This window comes from Coffea arabica, chromosome 3e (genome assembly GCF_036785885.1).
Source record: "Coffea arabica cultivar ET-39 chromosome 3e, Coffea Arabica ET-39 HiFi, whole genome shotgun sequence".
Classification (NCBI taxonomy): domain Eukaryota; kingdom Viridiplantae; phylum Streptophyta; class Magnoliopsida; order Gentianales; family Rubiaceae; genus Coffea; species Coffea arabica.
The window spans coordinates 42,138,048-42,164,159 of record NC_092315.1 but is presented as its reverse complement, the minus strand read 5'-3'; the positions used below and the strand labels follow the sequence as shown (position 1 = coordinate 42,164,159).

Genomic DNA, 26,112 nt, shown 5'->3' with positions numbered 1-26,112 from the left:
GGGCATTTTGGGGAAAGAAAGGCATAAACCGAGTTCTGCACAACTAAATTTTGCCAATAGCATATGAAAATATGAAGAAGAATAATAATAAATGAAGTGAAATGAAGGGTCTGTCTAACAGGTGTCCATAGAGCGTCATTAAAATATATCTCAAGCGTTATGTTTTTGGAAATGTAAAATTAATTAGAAAAAATAAATAAATACAAGAGAGAGTAGATAAAATTAAATAAGAAAAGTATATAAATGCAAGAAATGTTAATAATTGTTAATAGATGTATATACATGGTAGATTAGATGAACGTTAATGTATTAACGAGTGCCTTATTAGCACCCGTTAAAAAAACCTATAAATGAAAGATGTGATCACCAAATCATTGACAAAGAAATGTGTCGAAAGTGAAACAAGAAAGTCAAACATGATAAGGGATCAAAAATGGAATTTAATAATTGCAGATACTCCAAGAAGTTGAGTTGAAATCAGTTATCCGATTTCAAATTCACAACTTCTGCTGTCAAAGAACTACAAAGGTACTCAACTTCTGCTAATTTTTATTAGTTTCGAAACTCTTACAAGTACCCTAGCACCTGAGATTATCACCGGGATCAACACCCAACTGGTCACAATATTCAGTATAATATTCAACACGAGCACTAACAGCGTCCGGATTTGCACCATCACATTCAAGCTGTCCGTTAACGGCACGAATTGTAGCCCCAAACCCTGACCAGAAATGATAAGATCATGACAATTGTTCATCCAGAACCACAAGGCAGTTTTGAATGAAATAACAAAATCTGTGGCCACAGTTTCAGGTTCATTTAGTCCATTGAACCCTATGCTTTCACCTGCTGGTCCATAGTTAAAGTTCCATGATATTTGTAAAGGACCCCTGCCGTAATATCCCTTGCCTAGCACACATGGGTACTGAGTGTTGCTTGATAAGTGACTAAATTACATTTTAATTGAATGACATTTTATGTTATTTTTAGTCACTTTTCTTATATTATTGGAAGAAAAAGAATCATTTTGGCTATAATTGGTGAAAAATGCTTCTAAGTGATTAAATGAGGTTTTTATCACTTTTTACTTGGATTTTGCGAATTTTGACAGCTTTGACACATCTTCGTATTTCGGCTATAACTTGAGCTCCAATGATCAGATTGAGATGATTCTTGAACCAATTTGAAGATAAGAGATAGATATACAACTTTGGTGAAGATATCTGAATCCAGTTTTAAGGTTTTCCAGGTAAAAAACCCGAATTACAGTAGCTAATTTCTATTGATCGAAGCTGAAACAGGGCATTGAGTAGTCAAGGGTATTTCAGCCATTTCTCAGCCTACACAAATCCAAATGAGGTGATTCTTGATGCATTAGAAAGCTAACTCAAAGGGCTACAAGTGTTATGTTTTGGTCAAGAGTTAAATTAGCTTATATCATCAAGAAAAGTTCAGTTGAAATTAAGAAAAAATCGGAGCAGAGTTGGAAATTGAACAGAAATTGCACAAAAGGTCACTGTAGCAATCCGGCCGGAACTTGGCCGGATTTATGGACGGATTTATTGACGGGTATTTTACATACGTGCAAGCTAAAAAATACCGAATTACACCCGTTCACTGCAAGTATACAGGTCAACTAGTAGTTTAGGGTATATATCGGGTCGATCCCACAAGGAAGAGTGAACAATTACCGGTATTACCAAAGCTTCTCTATTATTTAGACTATCAATTAATGATAAGAAATTTAACCTACTGCACTTATACAAGAAATTAACAAATAAAAACTCCTTAGGTTGTGGTATCCCTAACTACTCATGCAAGTGTTATATTTGGATCATTGAATACTACATCTAGGCTAATTATGGTGTAATTTCCTTATGCATTTGAATCCTACTTTCGTAGTGAATCAATTATACTCATAACTAATCCATACCTATTTTCATGGTTATGAAATTAGCTACAAGTTCATTTCTTCAATGAAATTACATGAAATGAATCACTAAAAACCACATAAGTGCACCTCTACTTTCGTGAGTGTACTCCCTATGTTTAGCACTTCTTGAACTAGTGTTAAATCTCAATTTTCATTGCAGAAATAACACCTTAGATAATCACAATTAATGGTACCAGATTAATCATGATTTAAGAAGCCAAAGTGCTAAATAACTTGCTCAAATCGTAGCAATCAAATAACCAAACAATTAACACTAACAATCATAGAAAGTTCAACCAAACCCAAGGTATAAACTTTAGAAACACATAATGAACACAAAATCCAGAACTTGTATATTAACTAAACTTGGAATCAAATACAAAAGATAAAGAGTTTGGAAGGAATACAACCCTTATCACATGAGCTTTCTTCCTTGCCTTCTTCATCCTCCATCTTCATCCTAATCTAGATAATAAACAAGAATGGAAAAGCTACACTACTCTATACTAAGCTAAACTAACACTAGGGAGATGAAAGAGCTACATTTCTGCACCTTCAACCTTTCTCCCGTAGCTCACTCTCTATTTTTCTGCTATGAACTCCAATCTCTTCTCTCTCTCCTCTTGCAATGAATTTGGCTCTTTTATGATGAAAGGTGGTCAAGAAATGAGGATTACCTCTCCCTTTTACAGCTGGGAATGTTTCTCACATGTATAGCATCACATGTGAGTTGGTGGGAGTGAAATTGAGTTTTACGCGTACAGAGCAGCCTTTTCTGACCACAATCCGGCCAAATTCCGGCCGGATTTCTACAGTGACCATTTGGTCACTTCTGGTTCAATTTCCAGCTCTGCTCCGATTTTGCATCAACTTCCACTGAACTTTTCTTGATGATAAAAGCTGATTTAGCTCTTGACCAAAACATGAAACTTGTAGACCTTTGAGTTAGCTTTCCAATGCATCAAGAATCACCTCATTTGGATCTGTGTAGGATGAGAAATGACCGAAATACCCTTACCTGCTCATTGCCCTGTTTCAGCTTCGACCAGTAGAAATTAGCTACTGTAATTCGGCTTTTTGACTTTGAAAACCTTCAAACTGGATTTAGATGTCTTCACCAAAGTTATAGATCTATCTCTTATCTTCAAATTGGTTCAAGAATCATCTCAATCCGATCATTGTAACTCAAGTTATAGCCGAAATACGAAAATATGTCAAAACTGTCAAAATACACAAAATCCAAGTAAAAAGTGATAAAAACCTCATTTAACTACTTAAAAGCATTTTTCACCAATTATAGCCAAAATGATTCGTATTCTTCCAATAATATAACCAAAGTGACTAAAAATAATATAAAATGTCATACAATTATTACGTAAGTTAGTCACTTATCATTTATGACCGGATTGTGGTCAGAAAAGGCTGCTCTTTAAGCGGACAACTTGATTTCACCTCCAATAAGTCACATGTAGTGCTAGACATGTGACAAACACTTTGCAGCTGTAAAAGGGAGGTATAAACCTCATTCCTTGACCACCTTTTATCATTAAATAGCCAAAAACTTGCAAGATTGGGAGATATACTGGAGAAGCTTGGAATTTGCAAAAATATAGTTCTTCCATTTTCTTATTGTAAGATAGTTTAGCTAGTTAGTTCATCCTTCTTGTTTATTAGTTAGATGAAGAAGAGGTTGGAGAATGAAGAAGGCAAGGAGATGAACTCATGTGACAAGGGTTACATTCCTTTCCAACTCTTTATCTTTTGTACTTGATTCCAAGTTTAGTTAAAATACAAGTTCTGAATTTTATGTTATTTATGTGTCTCTAAAGTTTATGCCTTGGGTTGGTTGAACTTCTTATGATTGTCAGTGTTTATTATTTGGCTAGTTTGATGCTATTACTTGAGCAAGTTATTTAGTACTTAAGATCTTTAAATCATGATTAATCTGGTACAATTAATTGTGATTATCTAAAGTGTTGTTTCTGAAATGAAAATTGAGATTTAACATTGGTTCAAGAAGTGCTAAACATAGAGAGTACACTCACGAGAGTAGAGGTGCACCGATGTAATTTTGGTGATTAATTTCATGTAATTTCATTGAAGAAATGAACTTGTAGCTAATTTCATAACCATGATAATAGGTATGGATTAGTTATGAGTATAGTTGATTCACTACAAAAGTAGGTTTCATATGCATAAGGAAATTACACCATAACTAGCCTAGATCGTAGTACTCAATGATCCAAATATAGCACTTGCATGAGTAGTTAGGGATACCATAACCTAAAGAGCTTTCAATTGTTATTTTGCATAAGTTCAATAGGTTTCATTTTGTATATTTCATTGATAGTCTAAATAATAGAGAAGCTTTAGTAACACTGGTAATTGTTCAATCTTTTTCGTGGGATCGACTCGATATATACCCTAAACTACTAGTTGACCTGTATACTTGCAGTGAAATGGATATATTTCGGATTTTTTTAACTTGTACGTATATCAAAAGCCTGTCATTGCTCTCATCACAGTAATCTTTGAAGGGGCCGTCTATCTCTTCTATGTAGCACAAATCTGCGCAATATAGAGAAGTCTGTATCAATTATCACTGTATTCAATTGCATATATGAAAACCACTCATTGATACATCATGGATTTTAGATATTTTTACTATTAAAAAAAATATAATCTAAATAAAAAAATAAATGAGAACATAAAAAAATTGATTATTTAAAATCAGAATCTATAGTCAGTCATAATAATCAATCAAGAACAATCCCAAAAAAATGTCATCAATAATTAAGAAGGGACTATATGTTATAAAGAAATTGTAAAGTTATAAGTAATCACAGACTAAATAAATAACCAATACAACAAAGTAGAAAAAAAAGGAAAACAATAACGCCTCTGCCCAGTTATAAGAGACACACCCTCATGATAAATTTCTTTTTTTTTTTAGGCATGCCATTTTAAGTTATTTGACAATAGTAAGTATTTCATATTAATGTCGTTATCTTTGAAGAAAGTTCTTGGACAACAGTGCACAGGACAACATCCTATGTAGAACTGTACAAAGATTTAGTAAATTGGATCTCAGACTTAGAAAAGTTACTAAAAATTTCAAAAAAAAAACTAAATCTCCTTGGTGGAGTTGTTCAAAGCTTACGTCCAGTCTCATGAGTCACATGAGCAATGAAGGCAGCAATCTCCCTTTTAGAATCATCAACTGAACCAACTGTTCCAAACTCAGAATATGAATTCAGAACTTCAAGAAATGCCGATCGATTATAGAACCCTTTTCCAGCACAGCTTGAAGCAGCTTGATCAGAAGTCCCGCTCAAGAAAGCGTTTGTTACAACATCAGCAACTGAAACACCATTATTACCACCATCTGATGCAGCGGTGCAAGGGCCGGACTGGCAGCCTTTGCCACAATAGTCGTCGCTGGTGCCACAATAGCCCCACTGGCTGCAGCATAAATCTGGTTCACAGTCACAGTTTTGGCTTGAAATCAGCTGGGAAAGGACCCTACAAGAACTGCAATGGAGAAAATGATGATTAGAAAATTCTTCATTTCTGTACTTGAAGAAGGAGAAAAGGATGTGGACAGAAATTGTTTGAGTAAGAAGGATATTTATAGCATAGAGAACTGGAAAAGTGATCAGCTTGTGTGAAGTATGGAGAACTGCTATTGTTGGAAATCTTGAAGTTGAGCACTGAATGGAATGGATATAAAAAGCAATATTAGTGCTTGACTTTCAATTAATCTATTGACTTTGGCACTCTCAAAAAGTAGCAACCTTCTTTCTTGGCATTCGGAATGGGAATTGTGGAAAAGAAAAATTTTGGCCAATTGATATCAACAATTGTGAGTACAAGTCACAAGTCACAAGTCACAAATATAATGCGTGCAAAAAAGATAACTTGATGTTGTCTGTATCATCTGATGTTAATGACGCCTAACTATGTTGTAGTCCTACTTCAGTCTCGTATTTGAGTTAGATCACAGATGATATTTGTACCATTCTAGATCCACGGGCTGCCCTACTACACATACTTTTCATTTGGCTTAAAAAAAACATTTTAAAGGGTGTAAGCTTTACAATTAAAGCACGATCTTTACCTCATCATGCAAAGTATTGGACATATAAAATTTTATGAAACTGTTGTAATGAAAAGAACTCAAATTATCAAACTTTATCCATTTGATAAATATAGAATCCAAAATAAAATGCATAATCCTTTTTTTTCCTTTAGAGTTCTTATTGTAAGGGTGGTTATCTAAATTTAGCCTTTGGTGAAAACCATCACCTATTAAACCCAAAATCTATATAGCGATTATTAAGAAATAAATTAACAGTAAAATAGCGGAAGCGTACCTGAATCCATATTGGCAAACTTGATACTTGAATCCTTAGAAAATTTGGGGTGACCTTCCAGGTCAACACGTATTCGCCAGTCCTTGAGAGAGACCTTTAGTTTCTCTCTGATATCTTTCCTGACGATGGGATATCAGGGAAGAGCTATTTTGTGGTATTAAAAAATACGACAACTAGAATAATGATCCGTGTGACCTGGGGACCATAACCCTTATTTATAGGTAACATTCCTGTTATCTTTTTGGAACCCTATTTCATCCCATCATAGAAATAGAAGTTCTTAAGTTTCTACACATTAAAGGCACACATCCTATTAGATACATTAAGTCCAAATCATATTTGATCACTTTAATTGGACTTAACTTTATTTGACAGTTTGCAACCCATAATTATTCACATATAAGTCCAATGTTGGATTAAGGATCCAACAATCTCTCACTTGGACTATATGTGTAATCTCATAATTATGTTTCGCAATTAACCGTATGAGATCAAGATTGAAATGCGCCACTAATGCTATAATAATTCTAAAGGAGTCCTTTGAAGAAACTGGAGAGAAGGTTTCTTTATAGTCGATACCTTCTTTTTGTGTAAATCTTTTGGCGACAAGACGAGTTTTGTATCTTTCCACATTGTCTTTCGAATCTCTTTTGATTTTAAATATCCATTTACAACTAATGGGTTTTGCTCCTCCTGGCAATGGGACAAGATCCCAAACGTCATTGTCCATCATGAATTTAATCTCCTCATTCATGACATCGATCCACTTTTGAGAATTTAAACTTTTCATGACTTGACGAAAGTTGATTGGATCATCTTCCATCAATCCAGAGTCATCCTCATGTTCTTGGAGAAAAATAATGTAATCATCTAGCACTGCACTTTTTCTTTCTCTAGTGGATCTTCTTAATAGTACTGGTTCTTGTAGAGGAAGAGTTTGTTCTTCTATAACAGTTTGTCCTTTGACATTGTCTTGATTTGTTATGTCATGATCTTGTTCAGAAATAGGATCCAGAACAAGATCAATGACACCTGTGAGAATATTAATATATTCCTCTTTAAAGACAATGTCCCTTCTGTATTTTCTCCCCCAAACTCGACATCTTTAAAGAACCGGGTATTTTCTGTCTCAAAAATTGATTTAATTGTGGGATCATAAAAATTGTAACATCTAGATCTTTCAGAATATCCATTAAAATAACAACTAACTGTTTTTGAGTCCAGTTTCTTTTCATTTGGCCTATAAGGCCTTGTCTCAACTGGACACCCCCAAACATGCATATGCTTTAAACTATATTTTTTCCCTATCCAAATCTCATAAGGGGTTTTGATAGTTGCTTTAGTTAGAATTCTATTAAGGATTTATGCTACAGTCTAAAGTGTTTCACCCCAGAATGACTCTAGTAAGGTAGAATGACATATCATACTCCTTACCATGTCTTTAAATGTTCTATTTAGTCTTTCAACTACATCATTCATAGTGGGTGAACCCAACATAGTGTACTATGAGATGATACTACATTTCTCTAGATATTTAACAAATGGTCCTGAACGTTGTTCACCTGAACCGTCATATCTACCATAGTATTCACCACCACGGTCAGATCTGACGCTTTTAATTCTTTTATTGAGTTGATTCTCAACTTCAGCCTTAAAATTTTTGAACACGTCCAGTGACTGTGACTTTTCTGAAATGAAATATATGTAACCATATCTTGAAAAAACATCTATGAATGTTATAAAATATTGTTAATCATTCCAAGCAGATGAAGGAAATGGTCCACAAATATCTGTATGTATAAGTTCTAAGACGTCTGAGGACCTATTGGTTTCAAATCTTCTTTCATTAGTTTGTTTCCCCTTTATACAGTTAATACAATCATTAAAATTTGTAAAATTCAAGGGGTCGAGAATTTCATTTGACACAAGTCTTTCCATTCTCCGTTTGAAAATGTGTCCCAATCTCTTGTGCCATAATGCAGCTGAATTCTCATTGGTTAATTTTCTCTTTACTCATCTAGTACTCAAATACAGAGATTCATTAAATGAGCCAATCGTATCAATTAAATATAGATTATTATAATGCATTAAAGAATCAGAACCAACCAATTTTGAATCATGAAACAATTCAAAATTTTCATTTTCAAATGAACAAAAATAACCAAATTTGTCCAAAGCAGAAATAAAAACTAAATTCCGTCTAAAAGACGGTACAATAAATGTCTCATAGAGATCCAAATAAAATCCGATTTTTAACAATAATCTAAAAATTTCAATTGCCTCAACTTGAACTGTTTTGCTATCGCCCACGTAGATATATCTTTCATTATCATTAGGTTTTCGACAATTCAGGCAACCCTGCATAGACACATTGATGTGAGTTGTTGCACCAGAATCTAACCACCATGTGTGTTTAGGTACCGAAGTTAAATTAACCTCAGAACAAACTAAATTAAGAAGCATACATTTCTTAGCACGCCAAGCGTGATAGTTGGTGCAATGCTTCTTTTGATGCCCTTCAGCTCCACAGAAGAAACAACTATTCTTTCCCTGATCATTTGATTTCTTTTGTTGTTTCTTTTGTGGCGCTGTACCTGCAACTCTTTTTTCTTTCTTTCTCTTAAATCCCTTGCTTTTATTATTAGTGGTTGACAACAGATGGGCACTTTCTGTCTGTTCTTGTTTCAACCTTTCCTCTTCTTCTACATAGTGTGAGATGAGTTCATTTAGAGATCAAGTCTCCCTTTGACAGTTGTAACTCATCTTAAACTGACTAAACTGTGTAGGAAGAGATATTAAAATCAAATGCACTAGTAACTCTTCAGAGAGTTTCAACTTAAGTGCATTTAATTTGAAAACAAGATGAGACATCTCCATGATGTACTCTCTGATATTGTCTTTACCACTATATTTCATTGAAACTAAACGTGTCAAGAGCGTCCTAACTTCAGTCTTTTCGTTCTTGACAAACCTTTTTTCAATGTCTTGAAGGAACTCTTTAGCGGTTACAGTCGTTTCTGACATCCCCTGAATGCTTCTGGAACGGCCTTTTTAATGATCATCAGACACAAGCGATTTGATCTGTCCCACCTCTCATTATTTTTCTTTTCATCAGAGGTACTCTGATCTATAAGAGGTGGGAGAGAATCATCCCTTCACGCAAGGTCGAGATCCATTATTCTAAGTACTATTAAGAGATTTTCTTTCCAGGACTTGAAGTTTGTGCCATTCAACATAGGTATATTATTGATGTTGGAAGTGATATTTGTAAGATCATTCGCAACTGAACAGAAAACATAATATAATTAAAACTATACTCACATAAATCAAAATAATAATAAATTTAAATAAAGGTAATCCCATCTCAAGATATCGATATTCCATTAATATTTTGTCTATGGACAAAAATATTAACTTCTAAATGATATCTTGGTGCAGTAATAAATATTGATAATAATAACATGTCAAAAAATAAATTTTTCTTTGAACCAATTTATGAATCACATGTAAAATTAAAATAATTATCACGTATTTATTACTGCAAGTGCACATGTAATTTCATTAAATATTGACCTTTCTTTGGGCTGATCAATATTCATAAAATTACAAGTACCAAACTAGTTATATTTTAAAATAAATTAATTTCCATAATAGAGGTCACTTTGGTGACATATTATTTCAATTAATTTATTTCAAAATATATATAATTATACCAATATTCAAATTTAAAATTATATAAATTAAACAAAAATTTTTTATCAAGGTTAACTTTGGTCAACTCTGGTCAAACCTTTCAATTAGATCAAGACTTATTGGACCAAAGGTCCATATCCATAATTTGACCTAATTTATTATTCAAGCCCAAAATTTTCTTGAAATTCATAATGTCTCATAAAACTATATATTTAGTGGGCCAAACATATGAATTTTATTGGGCTTAAATATTTTTTTTTAATTTTATTAGGATTCACTTAAATTAGAGAAACCCTAATATCCTTAACATAAAAATATATGCAAATTCTCTTATACAGAAACCAGGCCAAAATACTAATTACTGGATTGCATCATACTTTGTCAATTTAATCATTAAGAAGAGGGAAATCAAAAGATACCCCACGTCTGCCAATTAAAGTGTGACCCACATGCATTCTGTAAAACCAATAGATGGAATCAAATGTAATTGACAATCTGACACCATAGCAATCAATCATGACCAGAATAGAATTTGACCAAATTTCCGTGAATCAAAAAACCACAACTATGGAATTATTATGACCAAGAGACTACAGACAAAGCTGACAATCGATCAACTAAAGTACCACAAGAAAGTACAGATCGGCCAACCGAAGCTTGACTAAAGTATGACCCACTAAATTCCATAGGGAAATTTGCCAAATTGATCCCTAACATTATCATAAAAAACTTTTTTAGTCCTTAACATTTAAAATTTGTCAGAATAGTTCCTAACATATAAATTATGAGCCAGTTTGGTCCTAATGCTCGTATTTGTTCTTTTTTCCGGCTAAAAATAGCACACCGACATAATTTCAAGGGCAAAATTGGAAACATTCGGTAATCCATAATTTTCCACCATTCTCTTTCTTTCTGATGGCAGCTTGCATAGCCAGATTCCTGGAATTGGCTCAAAGGTTTTTGAGTTGGGATCTGACACACACGACCAAAAATATTGAGGATGAAAAGAAACGTACTGGTAGTGACTCTGATAGCATTGGTGTTTGTCAATTCATCATTTGCAGAATATTCCAGAAATCATCCCAAGGATAACCATACAAAATCGAGTCAACAAGAAGAGGATCAAGAACTAAGAAGTGCTCGAAGAAGAAATAGAGTTGGCAGTAGAAGAGGCCGCAGCGGAGGAAGAAGATCAGGAGGATCATCAAATTGTGACCCTCTTTATTCATATTTATTTGGAAGCTGCGGGCATGGCCTTTCTCAAGGTCTTCTGGAAACAACCCTTTCCTGCCTAGGCCAACTCCCTCTCCCCGCCCGACTCCACTGTGGCCGCCAATTGTGCAGCCTTTTCCTCCTCTTCCTCCACTCATTCCTTTACTGCCACCGCTACTTCCTTCCCCTCCACCTGCAGTGCTACCACCACTGCTCATACCTCCACCACCACCCATATCGCTGCCTCCACCCGTAGTCCCTTCACCGCCACCGGTTCAACCATCACCGCCGCCTGTATCACCTTCACCTTCACCCCCACCACCTGCAATTCCTTCCTCGCCCCACCATCCCCATCCCCTCCACCACCTTCACCATCACCACCTCTGCCCTTACCACCACCACCACCCTTGGTCCCATCGCCACCCCCACCTTCACCATCCCCTCCTCCGCCTGACCTCCCCATTATTTCCCCCCACCACCACTAGTTCCTTCCCTATTATAAGCTTCCAGATTCTCAAAAACCTTTGAGCCAATTCTAGGAATCTGGCTATGCAAGCTGCCATCAGAAAGAAAGAGAATGGTGGAAAATTATGGATTACCAAATGTTTCCAATTTTGCCCTTGAAATTATGTCGATGTGGTATTTTTAGCCGGAAAAAAGAGCAAATACGAGCATTAGGATCAAATTGGCTCATAATTTATATGTTAGGAACTATTCTGACAAATTTTAAATGTTAAGGACTAAAAAAGTTTTTTGTGATAATGTTAGGGACTAATTTGGCAAATTTCCCAATTCCATATAACCAAATCTATGAATCAATAGCATGAATAACATCATAACAATCAATCTTAACATAATGACAAAGCCATATCATGACTTATTCATCATGCGGCGGATCCATGCATTCATAGTCAAAATTCAAGACAGTCTCGATTACCAAGATTTTTTTTGTTTAATGGCCTATGTGCAAAAACCGAATTCATGAGACAGATATATATATAGTCAAAAAACCGAATTCATGGATATATATATATATATCCAAAAACCGAATTCATGAGACAGAAATATATATATATATGTTTATATATAAATTACTAAATCCAACTTATTTCCTAATAATCAACCATATCGGCTCTGATACCACTTGTAAGGGTGGTTATCTAAATTTAGCCTTTGGTGAAAACCATCACCTATTAAACCCAAAATCTATATGGCGATTATTAAGAAATAAATTAACAGTAAAATAGCGGAAGCGTACCTAAATCCTTATTGACAAACTTGATACTTGAATCCTTAGAGAATTTGGGGTGGCCTTCCAGGTCAACACGTATTCGCCAATCCTTGAGAGAGGCCTTTAGTTTCTCTCTGGTATCTTTCCTGACGATGGGATATCAGGGAAGAGCTATTTTGTGGTATTAGAAAATACGACAACTAGAATAATGATCCGTGTGACCTGGGGACCATAACCCTTATTTATAGGTAACATTCTTGTTACCTTTTTGGAGCCCTATTTCAGCCCATCATAGAAATAGGAGCTCTTAAGTTTCTACACATTAAAGGCCCACATCCTATTAGATACATTAAATCCAAACCATATTTGATCACTTTAATTGGACTTAACTTTATTTGACAGTTTGCAACCCATAATTATTCACATATAAGTCCAATATTGGATGAAAGATCCAACACTTATTGCACACTACATGAATTATTTGGTAAAATTTTGCTAGCGTATAGGAAATGATACCAATATAAAATACTATATTTACTACCCGATGGCTTATTATGCTGCCCAATTTTTTGGTTTCTACCATGAGCTGAAAAAAAATCTTTTCGAAGCATAAGTTTCCCCATATTCTCATAGACTTTACAAGTGAAAGTTATTTGTTTCTCGTCGTTCATTGTCTCACCATGCGTGTGCAGATAAGTTATTGCCCTTTTGGTGGCAGAAAGATAAAACAGAATTGAACCAAAGACCTTATAATTCCCTAATTAGTCTCTTCAGCCAGTAGAATTAGATCTAATTCAACGTTTTTGGTACTTCGGTATAATAGTGCTTTCTGTTCCTTAGTCTTTTATGCTTCGGTTGAACTCCCAATATTGCCTTAACATTGGTGCGTTTAGACCCTCGCATAATCTTAGTATGTTTCTGAGCCTCAAGGGTCATACCTTGAGAAAAATCACGTCTAAAATTGCCAATAGCATATTGAAACATAAAAAGTAAATGAAAGACGTGAGGAAACTTCAATGGAGAGGCATGTTGAGAGTGCAAACACCAAAGTCAAAAGCTCGACAAATATGATCAAGGGTTCAAAACTGGAACATGCCTATTTGTAAATACTCCAAGAAATCGGAACAAGGCCAACAAAATCAATTATATGATTTCAAAACTTAACAACTTTCGCTTATAAAGAGCAAGAAAGGTAAACACCTTTTGCTAATTTTTATTAATTTCCAATCAGTTTTAAGCCTTTATAGCTCAACATATTACTCCCTTCCGAGCACTTTCGGCTCTCCAGAAGTAACCTAGCATCTGAGATTCTGACCAGGATCAATACCCAGTTGGCGACAATATTGAGTATAATACCCAACACGAGCACTAACAGTGTTTGGATTTGCACCGTCACATTCCAGCTGACCATTAATGGCACGAATTGTAGCCCCAAAACCCTGGCCGGAAATGATACGAGAATGACAATTGTTCATCCAAAACCACAAGGCAGTTTTGAATGAAATAACATTATCCCTGGCTACAAGTTCAGGTTGACTTAGTCCATTGAACCCAATGTTTTGTCCTGCTGGTCCGTAGTTGTAGTTCCATGATATTTGTAGTGGACCGCGGCCGTAATACCCCTTGCCTGGCACACATGGATACTAAGTGTTGCTCTTGTCACAGTAGTTTCTGGACGGGCCGTTTATCTCTTCTATATAGCACATATCTGCATGATATAGAGAAGTTGTATTAGTTATCATTCCGTCGAATTGCCAAAAAAGAAAAAAATGGACGTTAGGTAAGACAAGGATTGTCGGATGATATGATAATGAAAAATGTAGAAAACAAATTTTATGAGTTCTAATAACAATTAATTGCAAAATTATAGAATTAAAAGGATTTAAGAATCACAAACAAAAATATTTATGTGGGAGAAAAGAGAATAAATAACTTAACTTAAAATGACATTAATATTTCAAACAAAGAAGAAAATCTCACCACAATAAAAATCTAATAAATTTTCTATAGACTATTTTAGGCTCTCTTAAATTTTTAGAAAATACTCCACCTAATACTCTAGTGATAATTTATCAGAATCATTGAATAAGAAACAACATGATTAATTATGAAATAAAGCACCAATCACTAAATAATAAAATTACTAGAACTTGACTTCAATAAAACAATGATAATTAAAAAGAAAATTTTTGAAGCTTGGTTTATTTTCCCAAAAAGAAAAAGAAAAGAAGAGCCATCAATATTTATGAATGGACCACAAGTGATTTAAAATTTACAAAGTTGTAAGTAATGATTTAAAATTTACAAAGTTGTAAGTAATCACATGCTTACTAAATTATAAAGTTGACTACAAAAACAAAGTAAAAACACTACAAGAAAATTAGTCATCAGTGACAACTTTTCTCTGTGACGAAAAAAAGTTGTCACAAAAGGGGATCCTTTATTGACGACTTTCCAACTCGTCACAAACCTCTAATGGGAGCCAACTCATTTGTGACGACTTTTCTAAGTCGTCACTAGTAAATTCCCGCCAAGATTTAACAAGAGCGTGGGAGTGTTTAGAACACACAATAGTGACGACATTAAGAACATCATCACTATTGCTTGCCCTATTTACGGACGACTTTTTGTTGTCGTCACTAATCACTAAAAAAAAAAGTTATTAGTGACAACATTTTGTAGTGATGACAATAAGTCGTCACAAAAGGAGCTTCTTTAGTCGCGACACCTAAAGTTGTCACAATTGCGTCAAAGCAACTAAATGTTTAGTGACGACCCGTTATTTTCGTCACAAACTACACTGCAAGAAATATGGTCATTAGTGACAACATTTTCTAGTGACGACAAAAGTCGTCACAAAACGTGGTTGTTTAGTGACGACAAGGAAAGTTGTCATAATTGCTCAAAGCAACTAAGTTTTCAGTGATGACCTTGAAAAAGTTGTCACTAAAATGATCTATATAGTGACAACTTCTAATATCGTCACTGTCACTCTACCGATTCGGATTTAGTGACAAGAATTAATTGTCACTGTTTAAAGTACTTATTTCTAAGTCACTTTCATTAATTCTACTGTGCCACCCTAACTTTTACGATTTAGCCCCAAATGTTGTAAAAAATTCCATTATGATACCTTAACTTTTACAATTTAGCCCCATATGTAGTACACCGATTTCTTTAATTCTATTATTACTCCCTAACTTTTGTAATTTAGCCCCATATGTAATTCACCAATTTCATTAATTCTACTATGGCACTCTAACTTTTGCAATTTAACCCCCATATGTAATACACCAATTTTATTATTTCTATTATGACACCCTAGCTTTTACAATTTAGCCCCTATTTTTTTATTAGGAAATTGCAAATGGTATCTTGATAAACTATGCATAAATATTTTATAATTTTCTCAAACTTAAGTAATAATTTGTTATAAACTCTAAAGATATATCTTTCATTACAATAGTTATAAGGCAGGCAGGTCTTTTTATCAATGGAATAAGAAATTTATGCCAGATTTATCCTTTGTACTACATGCCAAGTAGTATTAGTAAAGGAATAACAAAGTACTACAAAGTAATTAACAAAATAGCCTTCAGGGAGTGTAGTTTATGGGCAAATGAGCATTATCTATTCAAAGTACCAACTTTTTATGGGCATTTTACTCTCAAACATATAATTTATGATAAATTTATAAATATTTGTAAGTAAAATTCAAAAAGTGTTACACTGATTTCTTACAAAACAAAAACTGGCAGGTTATCTTTTCAACATAAATTAAATTTTTTTAAAAAAAGAAATGGCCCATAATGTACCAACTCTTTGTGGGTTTCCTCCATTACATGAACAAATATTCTGCTCTTTATGGGCATTTCACTCTGAATCATTTAATTTATGTTAAATACATAAATGTTTGTAAGTAAAATTCAAAAAGTGTTGCACTAATATTTTTATGAAAGGGAAACTGGTAGGTTTTGTATTTAACATAAATTAAATATGTGAAAGCAAAAAAAAAAAGAAATTACCCATAAATCTATGTCTTGCAAATCTATACTAGTAAAATAGTTTCAAACAAAATTAAACATTAAAATAAACTGTAATTTATACACATTAAAATATCTGTAATTTATACACATTTTGCAACTACTACTTTGTGTTTTCTCTGTAATGAATTTTTTAACTATTGAGAACTTAAGTTTTGTCTTGCAAATCTATACTAGTACAATAGTTTTAAACAAAATTAAACATTAAAATAAATGTTTGAAAAAGAACAAAAGTACATTTATCACTTGCAGTAATGTAACAAAATTTTCTCAACCATTATCAATATTTTCACAAAAGTATTAAAAACTAGCAATTGACAATATTAAAAACTATCAATTTAATTAGTGACGACTTTTCTTGTCATTATAATCTTGAATAAATTAGTGATAACATTATGTCATCACTAAATTTTCTTTGATTTTGACTTAACAATAATGTCTTATTAATAGCATTTGATTATTTTTAATGAAAGTCTGTTATAACCATAGAATTTGACTTTCGTTATTTTCAATTAATGATGTACTTTAGTGCTGTAATTATAAAAAAGTATAGGGCTAAAATATTTGCAAATTATAAAAGTATATTTTCACTTATATGTAATTAACAAATTTTGCCACCTATATTGATGAAAATTTGTGTTTTTGTACTAAAAAATAAAGAATAATACTATAGCAATAAAATCTATGCTTCAAACCAAATTAATGATGTACTTTAGTGCTGTAATTATAAAAAAGTGTAGGGCTAAAATATTTGCAAATTATAAAAGTATATTTTCACTTATATGTAATTAACAAATTTTGCCACCTATATTGATGAAAATTTGTGTTTTTGTACTAAAAAATAAAGAATAATACTATAGCAATAAAATCTATGCTTCAAACCAAATTAAAAATAAAAAAAAGCATGATGATTGGTCTCAAATGTTGGGAAAATGATTATTTTTATTGAAACTATGTTATAACCATATAATTTGAGTTTAATTATTTTCAATTACATGATGTTCTTTAGTGCTGCAATTATAAGAAATTAGTATAAAATATTAGAAAATTATAAAAGTACATTTTCAATTATATGAAATTAACAAATTTTGCCACCTATGTTGATGAAAATTTTTATTTTTTGCTAAAAAATAAAGAATAATACTATAGCATTAAAATCTATGGTTCAAACCATATTACAAATCCAGAAAAAAACATGATTTTTGGTATCAAATGGAGGGAAAATGAGTGAAGTCAAAATTTTGATCAAATCATAGTGAAAGTGCCGCGCAACAAAAACAATATCCAAAGCAAAGCAAAGACCAAAGCAACGGAACACATTCTGAAAACAAAAGCAACGGAACACTTGGTCTGAGTTAAAGCAACGGAACACTTGAGCAACACAAACTTTCACCGAGCTGAAACAAACAAGCTTCTGCACTGAGCACAAAATAGAGCTTCCGCACAGCACCTGATACTTTCACCCACACAACAAATCCGTTCTCTGGCTTCTCACTAGCATCACCATGGCTGTCCAGCATTAAAGGGCAAGGTTTTCATTGGAAAGGTTCATTTTTCTCTCTCCTATACATTTTCCCCAATTTTTCCAAATCCCTAATATTCTACAATATTTTTTGCAAATCTCTGCCCAAAATCTCGAAGCAGCTCTTGATTATTAGATGCTATCATAGCTATGTTGTTATTTACTTGATCATTTTCTCCAATTGCTTTATGGCCCTAATTTTGATAATAGCTTTTGGCATATCCTCTAGTTTTCTTCGTCAACCATATTATCACATCACTAAATGACTTTTTGATCTTAGCCGGTGACCACAATTTCATTTAGCTATGGTTTGTTTTTCAATTTACTTGATCGAGCTCAGGTAGGACATTAGGAACTGTGATGAGTCAATTTCAGGCTAATTGTAAAGCGCATAGCCATCAGTGGAAGCTTTAAGGACTTTCACTAACCTGGAATTGGATGTTCTCATATTTAGTTCAAAGTCACGTATTCCTTAAAAGATATGAGCAATTTGAAAACCTGTCTTTCTTGTTAGTAAACTGATTATACTCAAAGTCCCCTTTTTCCTCAAGATACTCCAGATTCTAAGTTTGTTAAAAGGAGATGCTAAATTTATCTTTAATGGATGTTAAAGATGCTGGTGGAGAAGGTCTATGCCTTGTATTCAAGTCCTTACAGATGCATGCCTTTTTTCCTTTTTGCCCCCTCTTCTCTTTTTGCGAGACTTTTCTGCTGCCAATAGAGTGGTGCACAGAAGCTAGAAGTACCTGTTCAGTGGTATGCAGTTGTCATTGTGCATTGCCCTTGCTTCTGTTTTTCATTTTTTTCCCTCCCCTGTAACGTTTTCTTTGACCTTGAAATCCCATGTATTCTGTGCATTACTGAACACTTACAATCTTCATGGTCAAAATTTGTATATGTTACGAGGTTTGATTGTACAAAAATAGAGCATATGAGTTTTGACTGCATGCTCTTTTTTTGCCGTGCAAAAAAGATTGATCTTATATGGCTCTGTAAGTATAATGGGAGTAGATTGGTCAGTATGTGAGGAACTAAAGCAGAGAATTAGATAAGGAAGAACTGGAACTAAATCATTTTGTAAGATTTTAAAAGGCTTGTATGGCAGATTACAGTTATCAATAAGTTGGAAGCTTCATACAGGGAGACTTAGTTATATTATATAAAAGCTGCTTGTTCTGGTTTGATTAGAGAATCTTTTGGTCCTATAGCTGTTTGCTGGTTTATTCCTCTATCAGTGGTTAATTGAATAGGTTACTGTGGGTTATAATATCTGAATACAATTCTTAAGATGTTGACAGTGTTATCTGTTTGCATTAATTCTTGGTTGTCTATTATAACAGGTTGAAATTGCTAAGGCCTATGAAAAAGGTGGAGCAGCATGCCTCAGTGTATTAACAGACCAGAAATACTTTCAAGTAAGGATTTAAACTCTTCAGTCATTTGGTGACTTTTTTCTTCAGGGTCATATAAGCCTGTCTCTGCAAGTCAATGTATTTGTTTTTAAGTTAATTCTTACTGCTAATTATCATCACTACTTTTTTGTTTCTGTGCTCCATAAAATAAGGGAGGCTTTGAGAATTTGGAGAAGATAAGGAATTCAGGAGTGAAGGTATTTTTTTTTTCTTCTTGATGCATATTTCTGCTGAATATTAGCTCGAAGTATTATTTTTTAAAGTGATTGCTGAAACAATTTACATGTGCAGTGCCCTCTGTTATGCAAAGAGTTTGTTATAGACGCTTGGCCAATATACTATGCTCGCACAAAAGGCGCAGATGCAATCCTGTTAATTGTTGCTGTTTTACCAGATCTTGATATCAAATACATGACTAAGATCTGCAAATTGCTTGGTTTAACACCACTTGTGGAGGTATGGTTATTGTTTTCTTCTTTCTTTCCTTTTGCTGTCTTAACAATTAATAGAACTCAATTCCCTCCTCACTTTTAGTGTTAGATTTAGGACGCTTAAGTCAGGGTAATTTTCATTTTCTTGTTTGTGATTTGTACAAAAATCGGAATATCAACAAAAATCTGTAATGATATCTCAAGTTTGTTTTTTGTCTTCTTCATGAAGAAAAAATTTCTTTTTTAAACATATGTAGGTTAGTGGTCCTTCTGTTCTCATGAAGGTTGTCTAATAATTATCTTGGTACTTTACTTGAAGCAATTTTGGTTTTATTTTTTCCTGATTTTGGTTTTATTTTGTTTTTCTTGTCAAGTAAAAAGTTTGAAGTATCAATGATTTTGACCTTTGTTTGTCATATCTCATTTTTTAGGTACATGATGAGAGGGAGATGGATCGTGTTCTTGGGATTGATGGGATTGAACTTATTGGAATAAACAACCGTAACCTCAGTATGTTTCTAAAGAAAATTCTATATCGATCATTTAAATCTTCTCCTTCTTGATTGTGCATTTAAAGTTTGATACCTTGATATTTTGATTCTGAAGCTGCTATCGAGTTTACATTCGATTGTAGCTATATTTGGACAAAAATTAGTTCCTTGTATTCTTACTAACATCGATGAGAAGGCCTAAATATTTTCAAGTAGCTAATCATTTGTTGAAGTGTATATCATTTGCACTGTGATGCTATAAATAATAATACCAACAAATTAATTCTGTTATGACAATCCCCTACTTCCCTTTTTTTTTTTAAACTTTCTAGGAATTAACTTCTTTGACATACTTCCGTACGGCACCAATTGCTAGATGCCAAAATCTGGTGCTGGATACTCTTCCTAGTTATATCTCGTCTTGCTTAGTGCTGATATTCAATATGGTTGCATGATATAACCTTTTTCTCTTAGAATGGTAGTTCGTAAACAGTCAGTCAGGAAAAAATGAGTTAGGTAACAATGGGTAAAGGTGCTCATCTTGAGGATGGGTGAGTGGAAACAAGCTATAAATCCGAAAAGAACAAGGATGAAGATGATAAAAAATGCACAACCTAGAAAAAATGTTAAAAGAGCAATGAGTAGCTTACAGAATCAGTACAAGTCATTTGTTGGAGTCTTGCAAGTTAATTTAGCTTTGTCTATCTGCAGAAACATTTAAGGTTGACATTAGCAATACTAAAAATCTTCTTCAAGGAGAACGTGGGAGAATAATCCGAGAAAGAGGCATAATTGTGAGTATCCTATTTCTGCACTTTTCTCATGCCCTTTAAGATTTCTCCTTCTTTGTTAAATTGTTGACAGAGGCACATGACTGCCTCATTACATATTATTTTGTCTAATCACCAATGTATTCATTTTCCTGTCTTCAAAATCTTTAGGTCGTTAGTGAGTCTGGACTTTTTACACCTGCTGATATTACATACGTGCAAGAAGCTGGCGTCAAAGCGGTATGTTATGAATGTTTTGTAGGAAAGTTGTCTACTTTTTCTACTTCCACAATCATTTCCCATTCCCTTGAATGTATGAGAAAGGGCACGAAAAGCTGCAAGCAGGCATCGATTCTAGTTGTAAACAATAATTACTGTGGGAGTCCAATTTAATTGTTCAATAAGTTGAGCTATTTAAAGAAGAAGAAAGAAAATAAAAAAAAACTGTTTTAGAGAGCTCTTTTGTTGAGCTTATGCAGTGTTGTATTTGTATAGATTGGACTGTGATTTCTAACTTCTTGCTGGTGTTGTAATATGTGGGCCCAAATTATATGAGGTTCTTAATGAATTGTAATTTTTGTCTTAATAATCTAAGTCTCATTACTTGTTCTTTATTATTGTACTCCTCCCCTTACCTACTTCTTTTACTCTTTTATGACAGATAAATGCTATTCATACTAGCTTTTGGAAGATATCTATGGTTATGGTTGAAGAATGTTGAAGACAAAATTGCCTTTTGCTCATGGAGTGGTTCATTTAGATGTTCTTCAATTTCTTAAACTGTGATTGCTTTTGTAAATGTACCTTATGTACAAGTGATATTTTGGACAAATGTTATTTTTGTAGGCATTAGTTGGGTAATGTACACTTGAATTTGGCATTTGAGAATGCTATATTATTACCATGTAATCTAATGCAAATACTTTTGGTTATCAATCGTTCATGTTTATTTGTATGGTTTGTTTAAAATCAATGATTACAGGCCAAATTATGACTATTAAGCTATTGAGAAATTATCTAATGACAAAAAAAAGTTGTCACAAAATAGAAAATAAAAACTCCTTGTCACAACAGAGATTGTCACTAAATCTAAACTACATTTGTGATGACAATTGTTGTTAGTAAAATAGTTATATACAATGGCTTTCGGTGCTTTTTAGTGACGACTTTAAGTAGAGCATTTTTGACAAAAGATCAAGTCGTCAATAAAACACTTCCGGATTGTCGTCACTAATGACCACTATTTAGTGACGACAATCATGTCGTCACTAAATAGTGGTCATTAGTGACGACAATCCGGAAGTGTTTTATTGACGACTTGATCTTTTGTCAAAAATGTTAAACTTAAAGTCGTCACTAATGACAACTATTTAGTGACGACATTTTAGGTCGTCACTGTTTACTTTTACCGACGGGGATTTAGTGACGACTTTGTGACGATCAAAAAGTCGTCAATAATAGGTATTTGTGACGATATTTGTATGTTCTGTGATGACTTTGTGTTGTCACTGATGAACAATTTTCTTGTAGTGAAAGAACGGAAACTAATAATTTCTCTATCCAGTTATAAGTGACACCCATATTCATGATAAATTATTACAATAATAAGTATTTCTTGTTAAACTTTTAGTTCTTGGATAATATTGCAAAAAAAAAATAGTCAAAACTTGGGTAGATCCGGTTTTCAAATATCCAATAGACCAAAGGGTTCAAACCTTGCCTCCTACCAAAAATGCCACATTTAAGTGGCTTGTTTCTAAAAAAATCCAGGTGGGTGTGCTGTGCACCCGTCTAATCTGGTGGTGGTTCAATCCCCTCCGAGTTACCCCTGAGCCTCCTTAGGTCCGTCCTCTCCCCCTTAGTGTAGGATAGATTAGGTTTATCGTCTTCCAAAAAAAAATTTTTTTTTAACATGGGACTTACCCAAGGGTGAGTCCAGAAAAATAATATATATATTACTGTACCAACATTTAGAAAAGTTACTAAAAATAATTTATAGAAAGTTCCAAAATAATTCTCTTTAGTAGAGTTGTTGAAAACACTTGCGCCCAGTCTCATGAGTGACATGAGCAAAGAAAGCAGCAACCTCCCTTTTAGAATCATCAGCAGAACCAGCAGTTCCAAACTTAGAATACGACTTCTGAGCTTCAAGAAATGCCGATCGAGTATAGAACTCTATTTTTAAACTCGGACCGGACCAGTCGAACCGGGAACCGGCCAAGTGTCCGGTCCGAGCTAATTCTAAAAATCGGAAGTTTTAAAACTCGGTCAAACCAGGTCAAAAATCGGGTTTGACCAGATTTGACCCGATTTGACCGAAAAAATAAGAACCGGGAATTTCCACTATGCATCTCACTCAAGGAAAGGAAAGAGAGGGACCCACTCCTCTTGGCTCCATATGCTTAGCCAATATCCGAAAACAACACACGATTTTTGTAGTGGCACATGCATGCACAGTTGATTACTGCTGCAGTACTTCTACATCCCTGGCCACAACTCGCTCGCACGTCTTCATACAACATCCACATCTTCTTGCTCCTCCCTCTCCATGCATGTATATAGGCTCTTTTTTTTTTTACTTTTTTTTTAAAGATCAAAATATTTTTAATATTATGTTTTGACCTCTAGGTTATTAAAAATTATTAATATATCTCAAATATTTTATACTTTATAAATATTATCTTAAAATTTGGTGTTATTTTTTAATGGAGTCCATAATTTTAATTTTAAACTTGTTAATACTCATTAAATAATATAAATTGCTACTTGATTGTTCTAATTTTTTTGTATTTTCTTGTTAAATATATTTGAAACATCAAATATATATAAATATACATTTATTAATATTAACATGTTATTAGGTATTTTACATATAATATTTTAATTTTTAAATAATTTTTATTTATGACATCATCCGGTTCAATCCCGATCGAACCCATTGACCCCTGACCCCTGAGCTCAACCGAGTCGATACCCGGTCCGGTTCTGAAAACATAGGTATAGAACCTTTTTCCAGCACAACCCGAAGCAGCTTGATTAGCAATCCCATTAAAGAAAGCGTCTGTGACAATACCAGCAACTGAAGCACCATTATTACCACCACTGGGTGCAACAGTGCAAGGGCCGGATTGGCAGCCGGGGCCACAGTAGTCGTTGCTGGTGCCGCAATAGCCGAATTTGCTGCAGCATAAGTTTGGTGCACAGCCACAGTTTTGACTTGAAATCAGCCGTGGGAAGGCTCCGACAAGAACCATAATGGAGAAAATGATGGTTCGAGAATTCTTCATTCTTGTGCTTAAAGGAAGAGAAATGGATGTGGGCAGAAGCTGTTTGAGAAAAAAGGGTATATATAGGGAGGAGAACTGGAAAATGGATCAGCTTGTGTGAAGAAGGGAGAGCTGTTATTGTCTGTGTTTTCAAACTCGGACCGGACCGGCTGGTTGAACCGGGAACCGGTCAAGTGTCCGGTCCGAGTTGGTCATCAGAACCGGGAGATTTAAAACCCGGTCAAAAACCGGGTTTGACCGTTACAGAACCGGAAAAACAGGTCCAACAGGAGATTTTATAAAAAAAGTTTAAACTTTTTTAATATTATGTTTTGACCCCCTAAATTGTGAAAACTTATTAATATACCTCAAATATTTCATACTTTTATAAATATTGTCCTAAAATTTGATGTTATTTTTCAATTAAATCCATAATTTTAATTCTAAACTTGTTAATGTTTATTAAATAATATAAATTGTTACTTGATTGTTCTAATTTCTTTGTATTTTCTTGTTAAATATATTTGAAACATCAAATATATATAAATATACCTTTATTAATATCAATATGTTATTGGATATTTTATATACAATAATTTAATTTTTAAATAATTTTTATTTATGACGTCATCCGGTTCGACCCCTATCGACCCCCGGTCGAACCCATTGACCCCTGACCCCTGACCTCGGCTGAGTCAATATCCGGTCCGGTTTTGAAAACATAGGTTATTGTTGAAAAAATTTAAGTTGACTAATGAATGGAAACAGAAATCACGTTTGACTTTTATTTGTGCATTGACTTTGACAGTGTCAATAAGTGGGAATTTTTGTTCTTGGTTTCTAGAATGGTATCTGTGAAAGATTGATTTTGATCAATCGATATCAATAATTTTGGAATTGAATAATGTAGACTCACAAGTCACAACTATTGTGTGCATTTTTATGACTTGAAGTTGTCTACAGCATTTAATTTAGTGCTCATTAATACATTAACTTGCCTAACTATGTTTTAGTCATACTTCACACTTGCATTTGAGTTTAAGCACTCAAAAATATGAGACATATCAATTCATCAGTTACAATTCATGAAATAAAATAGTGTAGAACCTATATTAGAATAATTTTAGGTTAAATGGTAAAGAAAAGAAACGCTTTTACATAGCAATATAAATGGTAGTCAATTTTGGAAAAGCTAAGAAAGGATTACAGCTCTGTTTGATAACCTAAGACTATTTGATAACCAAAGATTGAACATCTGAATTAATTAATTGGCACTGAATTTTCTAGGCAAAACTTATTCTCAAAATTAAGTGATAAGCTATTCTTTTTTCTTTTTTTTTTTGTGTAAGTAGGAGGACTCGAGCCCGAGACCTCTTGTTTACACTCCCTCCCCACGTACCACCCAACCCATCCCTCCCCCCTAAGTGATAAGCTATTCACTTATCATTGAATGTGATATGCACTCAAATATATTAAATTTAATACTTAACAACTCAATAATTTAACGGATTCAAATTTCAATTTTCAATTTTCAAATTTTAGAATTCAATTTTCACACTTAACTTCTATCAAACGCATCCTAATTAGGCCACTTGCATATCATGATTGACAAAACTATGTGGCTCCTGCTAGTACACGTTACTATAGTATTCCACTTCACGTGTTTGTTGGGATACTGGCATGTCCATTTGCATCATGTCCCATTTCATAACAAAATATTATATTCTAAATATAT

The 26,112-nt window shown here is 33.7% G+C and overlaps 1 long non-coding RNA gene and 2 pseudogenes across 1 annotated transcript; 1 reads left to right on the top strand and 2 right to left on the bottom strand.

Moving 5' to 3' along the window:
• Positions 1-529: 529 nt before the first annotated feature.
• LOC113736844 (endochitinase EP3-like) lies at positions 530-11,674 on the bottom strand (annotated as a pseudogene).
• Positions 11,675-13,616: 1,942 nt separating this feature from the next.
• LOC140004423 (chitinase 5-like) lies at positions 13,617-24,390 on the bottom strand (annotated as a pseudogene).
• Positions 19,778-21,137, top strand: LOC113737839 (uncharacterized). Its single transcript, XR_011842118.1, has 3 exons — positions 19,778-19,875; positions 20,282-20,360; positions 21,053-21,137. It is a non-coding gene; the product is annotated as an uncharacterized lncRNA (long non-coding RNA).
• Positions 24,391-26,112: the final 1,722 nt, after the last annotated feature.